The sequence below is a fragment of the Solea solea genome, chromosome 3 (genome assembly GCF_958295425.1).
Source record: "Solea solea chromosome 3, fSolSol10.1, whole genome shotgun sequence".
NCBI classification, from domain to species: domain Eukaryota; kingdom Metazoa; phylum Chordata; class Actinopteri; order Pleuronectiformes; family Soleidae; genus Solea; species Solea solea.
In genome coordinates, this window is record NC_081136.1 from 867,854 (window position 1) to 883,021 (window position 15,168).

Sequence of the window (15,168 nt, forward strand, 5' to 3'; positions counted from 1 at the left end):
TTAGAGAATGAATCGCATGAGCTTAATAATCAGGCTAAATTACACCAGGAAACTCAAGCCTGGAAAGTAACGCTCAGATGAACTGGAAGTGGTTACAGGACGATGAGGTCACTCACGCTCCTCATTTCCAACATCTTTCACCTTTTTGTATATCGTATGATTGTGGGATGTCCCAAAAAAATGATGGTCATTTTGCTTTAAATGGTGACTCGCGTTGTAAATTGACTTCATGTCGATAGCTTGAGAAAACTTTAAATGTCCAAAAGTGCGCTGCATTTATCGTACTCATTTTAACGAGACTGAAGGAGACATGAGGACTTGTAGCTCACATAGAGACAAAGGCTGAAGACTCAAAGTTCAAACACATTCAGGAATGTGACAGGTTTTATTATGTAGGTGATCAATTATCTAACAAAAAAAAGTTAGTTTTTGTCTATGATCTGAATGAAATCAGACCAATTTCCATCCATTTCCTTTTTTTTTTCCCCAGCCACTAATTATAGCATAAATGAATCAGCTTTCAGGTATTTACTGTATCTGTTCAATAATCAGGCTCAACGCACGGAAACTAAAGCTGGGAAATTGAAGCTCAGATAAGCTTGAAAATGCCTAAAATAAGTCCATGAGATCATGCTAACTGCACTCTACACCTAAACCAAGGCACACTGCTGGTTTGAGTAAGCCAAATGCTAATGCTAGCAAGCAACCGACAGCAATGTTGAACACATGCTAGTGAAAGTTTACTGTTTGTACCAAATTAAAAACTAATTCTATTTCATTTAAACTGGAGTAAGAAAGACATAAACTTACCACGGAGTTCACTTCTCATCTTAGCTTGAGGCTTTTTAGCAGCAACACTAGCTGCTACTAGCAGTAATGAGTAATATAGTGAGAGAACAATAAATTCAAAGACTAAATACAATAAACAATAAAATAAAAACAAACAATAACAATAAAAGACGAGTTTGTTCAGTTATGAAGCGCACAAAATCCTAAATGGCCGACTTCCTGTTGAGTTGAGGCCATGGTCCCAATTGACTTTTTTGTTCGTCTTGGACTATACCATGTTCCCACCAAGTTTTGTGAAATTCGGTGCAACTTAGTTTTGGCTCGTTCCATCCGTGTTTCACCTTAGGGGGGCGCTGTAGATCCCTGGGGCAGAGCATGGGTCTGAGGACTATGACAATATTGCATTTGCACCAGACTTGACCTCCATGCAAAGTTTCCAGCGTTTTTATGCGGGAATATTACGATGACTTTCAGGAAAAAGGTCTTGATTTGTAAAGTTTTTCCACCGACCCGCTCACACACAAAGCACATCGTCTGCAAACGTGTTGCTTTTTCTATCACACATCTGTCATACACATTCACAAGCTGTCGCCACGGCCGCCAGGACCAATTTGGGGTTAAGTGTCTTGGTGGGGACGCATCGGCACGTAGACTTGAGGTGCCGGGGATCAAACCCCTGACCTTTTGGTTGGAAGACGACCCGCTCTGTCAGCGAGCCGCAGCACCACATTCGTCGTGAAAAGGGGAAAATCTGCCCAAAGGTTGTTGGACATGTTAGTTTGTGGTGGCTGTGGAGGAAATGAAGTCGTCGACAATCATCCAATGCTTCAATTTACTGGGCCCACATTTTCCACCAATCCATCCAATAATTGTTGAGATCATTTAGTGGAAGGACCAGCAGACACTCACTGCTGTCCCCAGAGTCCCACAGCTAACACGGCTATAACACTTAGCTGCCCCTCTGTCTTTGTATCACATGCATTCCTTCACCCCCCCTGCCATTACATGTATCCTTGAGTGGTCTTGCCACAGTGGATCGTGAAGTAATCGCATTCTTCATCCAATGTGGTTAGCATGAAAAAAAAGAAATGAAAAGAGAGAGGTGGATCTGGTTTTGTGGAGAGGAGCACTGCAAACCCCTGAGCATGCAAACCCAGAGACTTGTGGATATCATGTTCACTTCAGTTCCTTGGAAAATATTCACAGTTAACACACAAACACATTAAATGGGGACGAGTGGGGGAAAGTTTGCTCAGCACCGAGAGCTAAAAATGCTAGGCTAAGCGCGAAAGCCGTGCCAAACCTGCATGGACACGAGCTGAAGTCACTCCAACACAAGCCCAAACCAGTGGAGCCAGGAGTCTCCAAAGACTTGGCTTTAAGACCCGAACCATGTCTTACCATGATGCCTTTGATGATTCCGCATTTCCACGCTGAGACCGAGATGACACTCACTGTTTGTGTCGCTCCTGAGGTTGAGTGTCACATGTCAATTAGCCGCAGGTGTGAGTGTCACATGTCAATTAGCTGCAGGTGTGAGCCCAGGTGTGAGGGATCTTCAGGTCCATGAAAGTACTGTGCATGCTTCCTCGCACATGTAAGAATATACAAGAAAAACACAAATAAAGGGAAAGGAAACCTTCAGACCTTTTCCATGTTTTCCTGCTCCAAAACACCTCATTTCATCAACTTTCTCTCATTCTCATTCTCGAGATATTACTGTAGATGCAGAGAAGACAGTCGCAGGCCTCCGATGATGGGTCAGATTTCATGCTAACGCAGTTTTGGGTGTCTCCGGGAAGTTACCAAATGTAGTTCTTAACCCAGTAAAGGGTTTAAGGTAAAAGTTGAGCTTAAACTTAAGTCTCAGCTGTGTGTGTGTGTGAAACGTCTGACGGGGAAAGAGAAAGTGTAACCGAGGGAAAGTAAGAGGGTATCACTGCTGGCTCACACAGGAGGAAATAATTACCCCTCTCCTTGACAATGGAGCGTGATTTACGCCTCTCCAATTAAAATGTCAGGGCGGCCCGCGAGAGCGATGCGGCGTCTTCATTGGGCCCGAGTGCATGCCTGTCATTGTTGGAGGAAGGGGAAGAATGGAAAGATGTGGGTGAGAGCTAAATAGAGATGAGGAGCATCCCTTTACTATCCCCCGCGACAGAGCTCACAGCAGTAAATTAGCTTAATGAGCGTGTCGAGCCACAGAGGGTCTAACAAACAGCAGACAGGTGTAACATGTGACAGCAGACATGATTATAGGGGGACTCACGGCGTTTGTAGACGATGAAAACGTGTGGTCAAATGTCACGTGACAGCCGAGTTGTAGTACGTCGCACGCAAGCCTTTGAACCGCCTGTCCCTTGTTAGCGCTGCAGATGTTAAGCATTTGTCTCGCTGATGTTAAACACACAGGTCAAGGTCAGGGAAGGATGACTTTGTTTAGTCGCCGGGTTAACTGTGACGTACTAATACACTGTCACCACTGGTGTAATGTTTTACTGCGGGGTCACCGCTCACGTTTCGCCTCGGGTTCTTTTGGTTTTCCGCCCCCAACTTTGAGAAACACGAGCGGCCAAATACAGGAAATCCATTTGTTTCCTCTGAGGTTTGTTGTCCAAAGAAAAGTCGACCACTGTCTGTGGTTTCCTGGGGAACTCGCGCACAATTGGTGAGGAGATAATCATTGTGTAATTCTGAGCTTTGGTTTATCGCAACTCATGATTACACACGTCATCTCTTCACTGGTTTGCTATTGATCCACAGTATAAAACATTAACTCTACTAAAAATCTGTCAAAAAAAAACATACAACCAGAAGTAGAGCGTCACAGAAAACCACATGAGATACCATCAACATATCAACTCCAATGCAAGGATGGGAACTTGAAGATATGAATTCTTTCCAACATTGAGCTCTTTATATTGGCATATTTCATTATTTGTTAATTATGTTATTTAAAATATAAACATATATATATATACATATATATATATATACATATATGTATGTATATATATATATACTTTCCTTCCTCCTTCAAACTGCAGTCTCAGCGTTGACAGTTTTATTCAGATTCAGAGTTTAATGGACTCTCCTGCTCTGGTGATACTTTAACAGAATTCAATCCATAATCTTTTAAACTTGCAAAGTGACCAGTAATGCACATTCCAGGACATGTGAAGTAACGGGTGGTCCGTCCTTCAGTGAATCGCGGTTCTTGAAATATCAGGGAGACCAGTACATTTTCCAGTGTGTGTGTGTGTGTGTGTGTGTGAAATAAAACCAGATTCTAAAGTTTCCCATCAGGGCAGCTGCTGTGATTTTTCACACATGTTCCCTCCACATCTGTGCAGACACTTGTGCGAGCGAGAGAAGGAAACGCACAAAAAGACTTGAGTAATGCGACCGCTAATCGGCTGCTAGGAACCGAAGTGCAAACCTGATAAATGCTAAATGGGAAGCGGCAGCGTCCTTCACGTCCAACAGCTCGCGAGAGAGAGATCAATGGAGAGTTTTGGTGAGGAATTCCGCTCAGAGTCACGCTCCGTGTCAAAACCGCTTTGGAGGAATCTTCCCGTGCTTTCTCCTGAACGTCAAAGCGTTCATACGTACGTCGCTGTGCCTGAAGTGCAGAGACAAAGACAGTGTCGCTGCTCGGTCACGTGGACACGTCACATGACTTTGACCAGAACAGAAACTGTTATAAAGGGAAACTGTGTTTTTTTTTCCTATTCAGACACATTTTCCAAACTGAAAACACACCCAGACACACATGGTGTCACTAAGTTTCGGTATGCGTCTAAACCCAGCAGATGCATTTCTGAGAAGCTCTGAGCGCCAACAACAACAACATTAATAACAATAGTGGTTCAGAGATTTTCTTTTTTATCTTCTTTTTTTTTGAAGTCACATTTGTTCTTGATAACAAATCTGGGCTCAACTGCTCCTCCCATTTTTGGTCAAATATTAAGATCATACAAACACCCAATTACTCTTTCATAATTGCTTTGAATAGAACTTTGGACTGTACCATGTTGGACTGTAGGGTTGCACAGGTACTTTCTCACTTTTAAATGACAAAATGAAACATGTAATATTGCTAACTAACATCACATAGTAAATGTTTGGTCCTTTTCCACGACACAGTTCCATCTCAACTCCACTCTACGTTTTTTTACTTTTCCTTTAGCGATAGCGATACCTGGTACCAGAAAACAACAGCTTGTGTGTGTCGCATATAAAACAATGGAAAAATGGAAGATACCAAACTGAGTTGAGTACAAAAACATTCCGCAACCCTCTAATCCAACATGGTACAGTCCAGATTACCACCAACCTGGAGCACATGTTCATTAAAGTGCTATTTAAAGCAATTATAAAAGAGTAATTGTTTTTTATGTTATGTTTATATTCCTCCAAAATGGGAGGAACTTAAAATGTATCAAAATAACCAGGAAATCCAGTGTCACAGTCATAGAAAATGTCTGATGTGGATCGTCGGTCTCTGACACACGACCCTGACGTCTCTGCACCTTATTTCCTGTCTTCCACGCTTCCCTGTCAGTGTGGGTGTGGCTAAATGATGAATTAAATTGAAGAAGTTCTCTCCTCGAGGCTTTAACTTCCACAGGGCGATGGAGTCTGGCTGTGATTTATCCCACTTCCTGCTTCCTGCTTCCTGTCGCTGCTGTACTGTCTGTGACACTGAGCTCCACAGTGAGATCTTAACAGATTTATTAGAGTCGGCACCGCACGACATCCACATGCTCATTAGTCCGTCTCACAAACTTAATGAACTCACGCAAAGTTGAAAAGTCTCCGCTTGGATTTATACGTTGTTTACTCGTCTCTGAGTGAATTAAAAGCTAATTTAAGACAGAGAAAAGTTATGTGAGGATCATTTCCTGATTATCAACTTCCAAAACCTCTTAAATTCAGATTTTTTGGTTTTCCCTTAAGTAACTTCCAGGTAAAAGGACATTTGTATTGTCTTCTAAGATCAATTGTTGGAGGGCTTGGTTGAAGAGTTTTGGATTCCCTCCAGTCTGAGACGTTTTATGATCTTTTCTACAAAGAACGTGTTGTGGTAGATTTTTCTTAGCTCACAATTCACCGATTAAATGCAGTCTAATGTTTCTAACTTATCTGATGTATTAAGCATTAAGAGTTACTGATGATATGAAAGATTAAAAGCAATGCTGCATGAAGCAGACTGAATTAAAACATGTGTCACAACATGTGTGAACAACACGACTCAGTGGCAGTTTGACTAAATCCATGGAGAGGGCAGCGTTGGGTATTCGTGAATATTTGGCTCAAAGAGTGGATCGGCTTATCAGGTCGGGGTTTGACGCGATGACATAATCGACCCGGGAGAATCCACAGTGTTGGAGCGAGTGTTTGGTTGCACAGCTGCTGGGAGGAGAGTTCTGGAAGCAGATCCTGGAATAATGGAGCTGCTGGAGGGTGGAGAGGTTTTTAAGAAAGACAGGTTTGAGGGAGGATGTTTTGATGCGAGACAGCGCCTGTACACATGTAGTGGGTGGTTTTTGGACACGCTGAAGGTGTTGGATGCCGTGTTTTGTGTTTTATAGCTACTGGAGAGCTTGTGCACTCTGGCCTTGGTTCAAAAAAGACGTGGATTCACAGCCCGGTCCAAACAAGGACCTTTCTGCGCGGAGTTTGTGTGGGTTTTCCCCCGGGTTCTCCAGCAGAGGTGGCCCTGCGATGGACTAGGGACCTGTCCAGGGTGTGACCCTGCCTTTCGCCCTGGGTCAGCTGGGATTGGCACCAGCGGCCGTGCAAACCCTCATGTTGGAGGTCCATTATCTGTTGTTCACTGTTGTGGAGTTGATGAGAGCTGACGTGAAAAACGACGGCGGTGCAGAACTGGAAGTGAATTTGAGCCGCAGAGTTTAACATTTAATGACCTCGTATTCCAGATTGTATTCCAGATTGTTCCTGCTGGTTGTTAATCTGATTGACGCACACTTGGAGGTTTCTGCTGAATTTTGAGGTCAGAACAGTAGAGTTATGTGGGGACCCCAGGAAATCAGGTCATGGAAACATGCGCTCCATCCAAGTCCACGATGAGGACTCGTCCAAACTTTAGACCTGACCTGGTCCATGCTGACGGGAGCTGTTTTCTGTCTGAAGGTTTGATGACAGATGGTGGAGCCGTTTACGATTTCCTGAAGTCAAAGAATTATATCAGAGGTTCAGTCTTTGTTAGACTTTAGCTAAGGTCGGCTCAACACAACACAGTTTAACTGTGACTGATTATAGTGTTGCAGCGTGCCGAGTCAGAACTGAGCAAAAAACTGCTTCACTGCTTTAAACATACCTGAGTCCAGATGATTGGTCTTTGCATAGTTTCTACACCGCTGTGGAGAATAAGATGATTAACTGAGCGTGTGCAGGCTGAATCAAAGCAAATCAAGGTCTCGTCCTTGAGGTTTTTGTAATTTTGTGACTTTTATAAGCGCTCCAGGTTTTGATATGTTTGTCGTGTAGACTGAGGGAAAAAGAGGGGGCTGGACATCGGGCAGAAGGTGAGGTGGGTTAGGGTTAACAGGGATCCAAACCAGTGACAGCGCCTGCTGCGCTCGCCACTTCGCTGCCATGTGCTGCCCAAACTGTAGGCATCACGGAAACACAGTTCTGATATCTGTGAGCAAGAACAGTCTGGTGCAGACTGAACCGTCGTCAACGGCTGACAAGTCAAGTTGTCTCCAGCTGCATAAGCTGCTTCTGCAGCTCCTGTCTTTCGTTAACTCACAAATATAAATCTAGCATTTCGCTCCCAACACCAGATCAATCATTCTGCTCCTCTAAAATGTGCTAAGAGCTTCAGTGTTCCTCCATCATCTCAGAGAATCTATACTGTGTGTGTGTGTATTTATGTTTAAACACGACGGTGTTTGATGTGAGACAGTGTGTGAACTGTGTGTGTGTGTGTGTGTGTGTGTGTGCAGCCTCCCTCCCTCCCTCCCTCCCTCCACAGACTGACAGACAGACAGCTCTTCATTGTGCAACCACAGCCACTCAGCAGATGTTATAAGCTAAATAAGTTATTTTAATGACGAGCATGCCAGAGAGACAAAGACAGGCAGAAGAGATGGTACATTATGCCACACACACACACACACACACACACACACAGAGGAGATAACGACCGCCCAGCTTCACATTCTCGTTGGGCGTCATCATCATCGCTGGAGCGCGTCCATTTCGCTCCGTCAGCCAAAGCACATTAACTAGTCGTGGCAGTTTCCATCCTGTTACGGTGCCTTCTGCTACATTTGATTAAATTTCAAGCCTCATTTCCCCCGAAACTGCGACGGTGTCCGTGTCTTTGTCTCACAGTGACAACATCACACAAAGACACAAGACATGACAGGGACGAAGACAAAAGTAAGACGCGTCAAAACACTGAAGCTCTGAGAGGAATCAGCTGTTTTTCATCCCGTCAGTCAACAGCGTGTTGTTTTAACCTCGCGGTAAACTCTCACATCAGCAGGGTGCCGTGAATCCAGACTCTCCATAAGATCCGCCGTGATTACTCTGACAGTAAACACCCTCGGCCACTGATTCTGAGATACCGCCTCCTCATTGAAAAGAAAAGAAAAGAAAAGAAAAGAAAAGAAAAGAAAAGAAAAGAAAAGAAAAGAAAAGAAAAGAAAAGAAAAGAAAAGAAAACAGCCTGTTGTGGCGAGCGCATTCCATCACAGCTCCATTTATCATACTTTAGCAGATAGTCCAGGATGGAGAGGGAGGGGCTAAATTCCTGTAATTTGGCCGTCAGTGTGGATCACTTCACAGAGTTCAGATCTCCATGAGGCTTCTCCACAATCTGGTAAACAGCAAGAACTCTCTATTGTTGCCTCTGCGTTCAATGACATTGACTTTTGGCTATTTACATATATATATACATATATATATATATATGTATATATATATATATATATATATATATATATATATATATATATATATATATATACATATATATATATGTCAATATTCTGTGGGCGTTTCATGTCTTTAAGGACATCCTGTCAGAGTCACTTCAGAATGGTCATGATTGTGCGTTTGAGCCTGCATTAAAAGGTCAGAGGTCGCCTGTCTATCATCGATCTGCCGTCAATCACAGATTTGACCTCCGTGACCGAGTGCAGAACTGGAGAAGATGCAGATTTTCACTGCAATGGCAACAGGTCAAAGCCCTGTAGCTGCTCATGGCACGAGGGATTCAGTCATAAGAACATGCAAAGCTTCACTGTATGTATGTATATATATATACATATATATATATATATATATATATATGTATGTACAGTATATCATAAAAGCATTTCCTCCTTCAACCATGAACCTAAATCCCCAGGAAATTTGATCAAATTCCATTCTTAACGTATCGCCGCTCACAGACAGACAGACAGACAGACAGACAGACAGACAGGTAAATGCAGTGAAGCTGCTTTTAGACAGAGTGGACATGTTCACAGCAGCTGTGTTCTGGCTTCAGCTCACAGTCGCTGCTTCCACGCGACAATGATGACGACGTACGAATCCCAGCGTGCGTCGACGTCCGAGACGCAGAGGAAGGGTACAGGTGTGCAACGTGAGTGTAAATCAGGCTTCATGTAAGCAGCTGCTGACAGCGTCGTGAACAATAGCCTCCGGTCGAGATGAAGACAGGGGTTTTATGGAGATTTACTCAGTTTATGCTTCGCTAACTCCACCCCCCACCCCCCGCCCCCCCAGATGTTTCACAGACGTTTTAAAACTCAAGCGACGCTGCCAATCAGACTTAGCAGAGCCCTCTGCAGCCAGAAATACCTAAAACCTGCACAAGTCTGCAGTAGTGAGTGTAAGACGTGTAAACAAATGAGGACGTGCATTAGTTTCCTCTGGCGCTGTGAAGAACATTGTAGAGAACATTGTATCCTGTCGCCAACGCTTAATCACTTTCATAAAGCTCCAGTGACTGACTCCAAACATCTCTGTTCTGCACCAAATGAAGATTTAAATACAGTCTAATGTCCTTGATTTACCGGCTGACAAACACTGAGAGTACAGCATCCATAAGTCTGCCGTTACCAACCGGCGACGTCTGCACAGTGTTTGAGCTGAAACGACGTGGCGTCATCCATCTCAGCGACTTTAAACACTCGCCGACACTCTGCAGCGGCCGTGGCGTTGTTTGAAGAGCGAGGACGGATGGACGGAGTTCTTTGGCTCTTAAAACCGTCCAGAAGGTTCTGGATTTATCAAAGTTCAAAGGTGAGCGCGGGGAAGCGAGGAGCTCAAGGATATACAGCCTCATTATGTTGAGAGCCCTGAAAGCAAATGACTCAACCGCCATCAATTTCTCTACATCAGCAGATTGTGGAGGGGGGGGATTTGTGGGCGTCACAGCCCCCCCCCCCACACACACACACACACTACCTGCATTATGAGCAGATGTGCCAGGAGCCGCGGCCCCTGATTCAGCCACGCATGACGAATTGGTTGAATTTCACCTAAGGTCAAGGGTCAAGCTGTATCCTTTACTCTCGCCAGGGTATGAGACACAGATGCATGATGTCAGCGAACCCTCGGAGACTGAAACGGCTACGGATCGGCACAATCCCAGCAGCCGCTCGCTCACCGTGAACCTTCAGTCACCAGACTCAAAGGATTTCATCCCAGAGGAGCCGCTCAACTCTGCCCGCCGGGCCCCCGGGCCCCTGGACCCCCGGGCGCCCACCAGAGCCGCTCACCTGTGGAAGAAGGCGTGAAGTGCGAGGAGAGGTTCAAGTCATGCCACAGCGTGCAGGTCATAGTTCTTATTATTTATGACACACTTCCACCAAACCTCAGCAGCAGTGACTGATGGATGGAAGGTTGTTTGGTTTTAAAAATGCAGCAGATGTTGAATTAAAAAGCGTGTTTATCTGCATCACTGCTGGATAAAAGCTGAGAACCCAAATGTTATTTTACACCTCACTATGCTGCTTTGTTTTTATGTCTCTGCTATAATTAATAGCACATTTTTAAGAAAATAAAGCTATTTATTTATGTGTATGTTTTCAATTAGAAATAAAATGAAAGTTTTTATGGATTCAGATTAGTGCTTTCAATAAATCCATAAAAGCATAAACACATAGTTAACGTCATTTATCAGACGTTTGTCCTCAGCCATCACTTGTGTAAACTTCCTGCTGCTTTATTTGCTTCCTGAGGTCAGAGGTCAGCGGACGAGCATGACTAATCTTAAGATAAATCAGAGACTGAGAGCATTGTGTCGTCTTCACTTAGCTTTAATTCACGGTAAAGAGACTCTTCTTGGCCCCGATGTGACTCCTCGTGATGGATGACGATAACAAGGAGCTAAGATATACAGTCTGAGCTCAAGGAGCAGAAACTTTACATTTGGGAATGTTTACAGTTCATCGCTGTCGTCGCTACGTCACACTTCCTTCATTTCACTCCTTCTTGGGGGGGTTGACGTTTTTTTTGTTGCTACCTTGGGTCAAAATGTTAATTGTAGTTAGTCGTGGTGTTTTAATGGCAGTGGAGGCTACTTGGGCTAATGTAGGCTAATGCCCCCGCTAGAAAGACCAGCATAGACCAGCATGTCGTTGTGTTTTGTGAACTATCTTCTGGATTATTCTCCTGGATTATTCTTCCATCAGCACAGCTCATTAGCAACTGTAGTGCTAACTTTATTCGAAGGCTAGCATGTATATTAGGATTAGATTAAAATGTTAACGGCCGTTAGCATGCGCGGCGTCGCCTTCTTCAATCTCCGTCATTCGTTCATTTAGCAAATAACCTGTTAAATTAACGACAAGGCAAACTAACGCTTGTTAGCAGGCTAGCACGTATGTTAGCGTTTGGTTAAAGTGTTAGCCGGTGAGTCTTCTACTGGATTTCAATCCTTCCTTCTGGATTAAACCTCTATGAATCATTTTGTGAACATGTTTATTATGTTTTCATGTTTTTATTTGGGCGATCGTCCACATTTGTCCCCGTTTTACCTCGTGTGAACCTTTCTCAGTGACACGGGTTAGCATTTTGGGGGTTTCGGACATCTGCTGGCTCCACTGTGACTTCCTGTGTGCGGCCACCTGTTTTTTGACATGGCCTCCTGTGAGTTTCTCCACTGAGTGTCGGTTCAGCCCGGTCCAGCTGTGTGAAAACACGGCCTCACAGCTGCTATCGTGCCTCAGAGTTTTTGTTTATGAGTCAAAAATCAGCTTTAACTTTTACGTCTTAATTTGAGATGGAATAGATTTCAGTAAAGCGACGTCAACTCTACGGTTTCAACACTCTAAGACGGCTCATCGCTTCAGTGCCTGTGATTTATTTGCGGCCTTCTTTTCTCAGACCAAGCCAATCAAACCCTGAGTGACACACTCACTGAGGCTCAGACAGTTTAATCAATATACTTTTACGTAGAAAGACGGCGTCGCCTGATTAACTGCGACCTTTGATTGTCGTTACTGCGATGCTTGCTGGAAGGCGGGGCTTTTAGGGAAAGTGAAACGCTGACTCCAGCCTCGCGTTCAGTAAACAGTGAACTCATTTGTGACTTCCTTATTAAACAGGCTTTTACTTCAAAGGTTTGATGTGTTCAAACCAATCTGCTCCTTCTCCTCTGATTTTTACCTGGATTTTCTCTTCTCTTTGGCCCATACAAGATCTTTTTAATCCCCTTTCTTCTCCATTCTGATTCTGAAGTTTGAACTTCAGCAGGTCCATGTCTGCATGTCTAAATGCACTAAACATAAATGTTGTCCTCTAGGATCAAGCATTTTTAGCTGAGGGTAAAACCTACACAGATAAAAACTTTGGGCTTAAAGCAGTAAAACTGTACGGAGAGAAAGATTATTACTGTCGGAGGACACAGTGATGACTTCATCCTCATATGGGGGGCATTACTTTGACATGAGGAGGCTCATTAGAGCAAACAACCCGGCCATGAGCAAGGATTATAAACACATGTGAACACGGGGCAAAATCAAGGTCTTAATGAGATCTAATGAACAAACATGTCCACACTAAAAACAACTGCTTTCAGGTTCATATTTGCTCTAAAATGAAGATTCTTTGTTTTGTCATAGACAGTAAATGTTGTTGCATTGCTGTGTTTCTACGACAGTAGAGTTTTGAAGCAGAATTCCGTTGTTTCTAATAATATCTGAAGGTCAATGTTTGTAGTTTCTCTCATTTCCTGCTTTATTTTTGGCCCCAAAAATCAAATTTTTTTCTTGGGCCCCTGAAAGCTTGGGGCCGGCCCTGTACAAAAGTATCAGCTGACTCCGGTCAGACCGTCCCTCCTGGATGTGACTTTGAGTTGTTGAGCGTATCTCAACAATTCAATTACAGCCAGGTCACTGACCTGTCACTCCCCATTTTCTTGATTACTTCTTCAGGGTGAACAGACATCTAAACATCCAAGCAGGGTCTGACTTCAGGTCCAGATCAATAATCAAAGCCAGTGCACGTCGACAGACCAAAGGAACTGCTCCTCCCAAACCCCCCAGGGAGTCTCTCAGGTTTTCAGTAGAAGAGCAGCAGCGGGGAGCGACTTAAAGCCAGGACGGTTAATGAGTTCCACCCCTGCGTCCGCCATGGGACCGCCTCCACCACGAGGAGATGAAGAGTGCTAATTAGGTGAGTGACAGATCAGGGATACACACACACACACAGGTAATACAATTCAAGGCTCTGATTGATTAGGCGAGTATTAACCTGCGGACTCGTTTTCCCAGAGGGGAGGGGAGGGGAATGCAGGCCGGGCATTTTGTGTCAATAAGAGATTGGTTTGGACATCTGTCGGCCACAAGTGGGTCCGTCCGTCCTTACAGCAGCAGAGCACTTTGTTGTGCATCAATGTAATTCAAATCTACTTCAACATTAACTGACTTTTCAGACGTATTTTAAATGTAAAAGGGCCAGAAAATGTCCTGTGAGTAAGTTTTTTTTCTAGGGTACCTTTAAATATCTGGCAGTTATTTACAACTTGCTGCACGTTAAAATAGTGTATGAACAATTTAAAATAAAGAAAAACACACTAAAACACAAACACCAGAATTTGTGTGTTAAATTTGTATAAAACACATTTTAAACTTTATTGGTTTGAGTCTTTGTCTCAAAAATATGGAAACTATGTACCAGAGTTTTTTTCCCCCAACTCTGGTGACCAAGACACAGATTCTCCGGCTTCCTGCGACAGCACGAGTGAAATTACCGTAATAACCACACGTTGGCTTTGACGTGCAACTTCTCAGCGTTCAGAAACCGCTGGAATTTTTCCGATAGCACAAACCGGCGCGTAATTATGGCGACGCAAAGTGTCGCCTGCGACACACTCGGTGTTAAAGTTACTTTATACGCTGATGACACTCTAATTTTTGGAGTTCGATATTTACTAGTTTTCCTTTAACCAATCCTTTATTTAAATTCTCAGAACTGCGTTGCTTTTGCGGTTCATCATGACTGTGCATATATATATATATATATATATATATATATATACACATAATCTGTATTTGTATACTTTCCTAGTCTTGAAAGCCGTTTATTGAAAATTTATTTTCACGCTACACTTTTGCCGTTGACCCGTTCAATCACATGTTCATACTGTATATTTATGTGCAGCTCTGTTTCTATCACACATCCATCAACCCATTCACACACTCTTGGTTCAGCTGTCAGGAGCTTTGCTAGTGAAGTGTCTCGGGACATAGAGACATGGAGACATGTGACCTCTGACCTCTGACACTGTGGTTGAATGACGAACAGACGCCCGCGAACGATGCGTTTAATATTTCATATTTCATGTAAAGTCCCTTGTGTTGCCTTGATTTTTAAAAGCGATTTGATGTTTAACATCAGACCATTGATCCGTCACAAAGGATTTTATTGTGCGGCTGAAGCTCAAAGTGCAGAAAAGAGAAAAAGAGAGAAAAGAAAACACGGACATGAGGGTCAGAGAAACACAACACAGACGTTCAGAGTTTGGTCAGTTTTGAGCTGACTCTGTTCGACAGCATGTTTCAAAGAAAACCTGCGGTTTATTAGGAAATGAAATATAATACCAGGGAAACTGTAAATGAGTGTTTTTCTAGTCAGAACGAGCGTTCGGAGCGTTTTGCCACGACACGCCATTCAAACATTTTCACACACACAATCCCGTCCACGCTCAGGACTGAACCAACAAGTGTCAATAAGTATAAATAATTAAAAAACATTCAAAGTAGCTGTCAACAATCTTAAGGTTTGACATTTGAATTAATTTCATGATTGTAGCATCCGAAGCATCATTTAAAACAAATATAAAATAATTTTTGTCTGTGTTCTGTGGACGGCGGCGGCGGCTAACGATTA